Source organism: Eumetopias jubatus, unplaced genomic scaffold, assembly GCF_037043125.1.
Source record: "Eumetopias jubatus isolate StellerSeaLion01/CBP00866 unplaced genomic scaffold, mEumJub1_p1.0 scaffold_11, whole genome shotgun sequence".
Lineage (NCBI taxonomy): Eukaryota > Metazoa > Chordata > Mammalia > Carnivora > Otariidae > Eumetopias > Eumetopias jubatus.
The window spans coordinates 88,557,943-88,561,826 of record NW_028274817.1 but is presented as its reverse complement, the minus strand read 5'-3'; positions in this window follow the sequence as shown (position 1 = coordinate 88,561,826).

Sequence of the window (3,884 nt, the reverse complement as noted above, 5' to 3'; positions counted from 1 at the left end):
AGGTGACAAATTATGCTCCCCTTCCTTGTACGCTTGAAGTACATCATTTAAAAAATGAGAATAAAAGCAATCCTTACGTGTGGCGGCACCACGGACATCTCGTTGAAAACAATGAGTTGGGAAGGTACCTCCATTCACATTTACTTTCCTTTTTGTTATTCGTCCTTCATGATATGCCAATTTCATATGGTATTTTAATAAAATTAATGGTGATCAATTCATAATGATATCATTGTGTTCCTTGTCACCAGTAACATGTAAATGCTAATTCTATCTAACAGGAACCTGCTGACAGGAGTAGTAATAGTGGGTGTTCTATTAGTCATACGTACCAATGCATTAATTAAAAATTCCATTACATTAGATAAGACATGTATGTATAAAAAGGATTTCAAATGGCTGCTCCCCAGATTCAAATAAGCCATATATGTCCCTGGGCTTGAGTATTTGGGCTCCCGGGGCATAATTCAACCCCATAATTTTACTAGTAGAAATATAAGGATTTTATTCATTTATTCATGAGAAACAGAGAGAGGGAGGCAAAGGCAGAGGAAGAAACAGCCCGCTGTGGGGCTCGATCCCAGGACCCAGGGTTCATGACCTGAGCCAAAGGCAGATGCTTAATGGACTGAGCCACCCAGGCGCCCTACTAAAGAGAAACAGAGGCAAAGGACATCAAGTCTTACAGCCTGTGGCAGGGTTGAGATAAGAAAGGAAGTGTACTGACTCTGAGTGTATTGTGTGTATTATTCCTTTTACTATCCAATGGTTGTCAATAGGTGGGCCCAGCTAGTGGACACTTGGATAGGTGTTACAGATGGAAGTGCTCTGGTTATCCGAATGACTCAGGGTTGCCCATGGCATTTAGTAACTAGAGGTCATGGATGCTAACTATGCTGCAATTTTAAAGGGAGTCTAACACAATAAAGAACTGTCCTACTTCAAATGCCACTCCCCCCATACACACACTGAGAAACTACTACCCAAATACAACTTAATGCCAATTTGGCTGATTAAATGCACAATGTCATACCAAGGAAAGTTCAAAACAGGCAAGAAAGAAGATAATTTATTTTCAGCCATTAGTATTTTGAAGAATCATATTTCATTCTTACTGATAGTTGTTTTAGTTTTCATTAAACCTTACCTGGATTTTCTAGTCAAATATCAAATGGAAGAACTGTGAGGTCTAGAAGTGTGTTGGGGAGACCTTAAGATTAAAACTATTTCACAGGGTGCCTGGGTGGCTCAGTGGGTTAAGCGTGTACCTCTCGCTCAGGTCAGGATCCCAGGACGCTGGGATCGAGTCCCCCGGGGGCTCCCTGCTCAGTGGGGAGTCTGCTTCTCCTTCTATCCTTCTCCCCTGCTCATGATCTCTCTCTCTCTCTCTCTCAAATAAATACATATAAAATCTTTAAAAATAAATAAAACTATTTCACATAAAACAAATGTTGGCATAAGCTGTGAACAAAACGAGAATGGATTAAACTAATTTACTAAGCAACAAAAACCCTTCCCTCCAATAAAACAAATAAAAGCACACCAAATAAAATAAACCAAGCTAGTGAAATCATCTGACTTGAAATTGAATCTCCTTTTGTTTTCTAAATTCCGGGAACTGGAGGGAAAAAAGAATCACAATATGCTCAAAACAATCCAACATTTCATTCTATTCAAGATGATACAAATGAACAATAGTGTGTGTCAAAGAGCTGTGGTTAAGTGGAACTCACGACTGTCTTGTATGTTACAGACCTTTTGTACTCCTAAGAGTACTATAGCTATCACATTTCCCACTTAGCTTACCAACCAGTGTTCAGTAGTGTTCAGCTTTAATTTATTTCAGAGGCAATAACATGGAGGCAGAGAACGCATAAAATGTTCCAGAATACCCGTAGTGGTCCTGAAATGCTATGATATGTCCCTTAATGTAAGTTTCATCCGAGTACCTGCTGTGTGTCTGGCACTGTGGCAGGGACGAGAAATAAAGTATCTTTTTTTTTTTTTAAGATTTTGTTTATTTATTTGTCAGAGAGAGAGAGAGCACAAGCAGGGCGAGTGGCAGGCAGAAGGAGGAGAGCCGGATGCTATCACCTAAACAAGAATACCCCTTGGCAATTCCTTGAGCCCTGGCTCATGGGCAACAGGCAGACCTGAGGGTAGAAAGTGACCTGGGAAAATCCTGGACTAGGTCTGGGAACTCTGCCTCTGGGATGAGGGCAGATAGGTAAGGAGCAGGCTCTGGTGAGCATGTGACTCTCACCACCATCCTGAAAAATGAATTAGAGCAAGGTCTACAGAGGTACCCAGGCCTAGCTCAGCCCCAGCATGCGGGGCTCGATCCCAGGACCCCGGGATCATGACCTGAGCCGAAGGCAGATGCTTAACTGACTGAGCAACCCAGGTGTCCCTAGAAATAAAGTAGCTTCATTTCAGTAAGACAACGGACAGGGTCTCATGGTATCATAGACAAAATGTAGAAATATGGATGCCTTTCAAGAAGAATTTGGCAAATTTGTAATTGATTAAATAATGATACAAAAAAGGTTTTAATTAACATATCAACACCAACCAGGGTGGAAACCTCTAAGATCATACCTAGCTTGGTCAGTCTCTTGGTCAATCTCTTTAGCACTTTTACTAACAACTTAGATGAAGATACAAAGATTTCTTTTTAAATCACAGGGTTAGCAAGAATAAAGTTCAGAAGGATAGTATCCTTGGTGTAAAGATATAGAGAGAATTCCACAAGCTGGAATAATGTGCCTAATAAGCAAAATGAAATTTAAGAAGAATAAATTCAATGTACATTTCCATTTTTAGTTTAAATAATTTGATTATACAAGTTCAGAAAGGAGAAGAGGAAGTATTTTGGGGATTAAAAGAATTAGGGATTTTATTTATGTCCATAAAAGTTCAACTTGAACTAACACTTTTATGTGGCCCTTAAAATCCAACTCATACCTGACCCTGTTTAAAAAGAAGCAAAGTATCAAGACCACTGATTGGCAACCTTTTCTATCCCAACATACCAAGAGCTAAGACGACCAGGAAACCAGGGCCATATTTTTATCTTGAACGTATGAGGTAGAGGAACTGGAGGCGGGCCCATTTTAAAGAGCTTCTTGGATGGTTGATCCTTGAACTATATTCTTCCTCACTCTGGTCTAGATCCAGGTGAGTAATTGTCCCATCATACTCTAGTTCACTACATTTTAGGAAGAATAGTGACAACTGAATTAAGTTCTGAAGTAGGAAATTAGGATAGTGAGGCAATTGGAAAGTCATAAAATGAAAACCAGAAAGAAAAACAAAAACAAACCCTGAGAACTAGAAGGAAATGTTTAGCTAAAAAAAAAAAAAAAAAAAAAAAGACTTGAGAGGATTCATAAAACAGAGTATCATGGTGGATCATATCCCAAGCTCTGAGTGCAAGGGGACCTGGGCTGAAATCCAGCTCTACTAGCCCATGATACATGGTTAAATAGAATATTTAAAGAATTCAGAGCCCAGTTAGGGGTAAAAGGAGTTAGCTGTCACCAGAGTAGAACTGTAGATTTCCAGCTATCCAAATCAGGGGGCTAAAATGTTGTAGTGAAAGGTATGGCTCTGGAGTCTCCCCTGAACCATGTGACCAAGTGAACCCCCCTTTTTATAGTCCCTTTGTACCCGGTATTCCCTTTGTACATGGAACAAAGGGTTCCCTTTGTACTCAGTGGCTAAGGTAGACTCGTTCAGGAGGCATGAAGCTCTTAAATCCACTATCTTGGTTTTGAATCTCTAACTAATGAACAAACATACCCTGATGGCCAAAGCCACCTTCTAACTTTTGTTCAGTCCACCAGATAGAGTAAATCGGCTACCCTTCTTTGAGTGACTTTTCA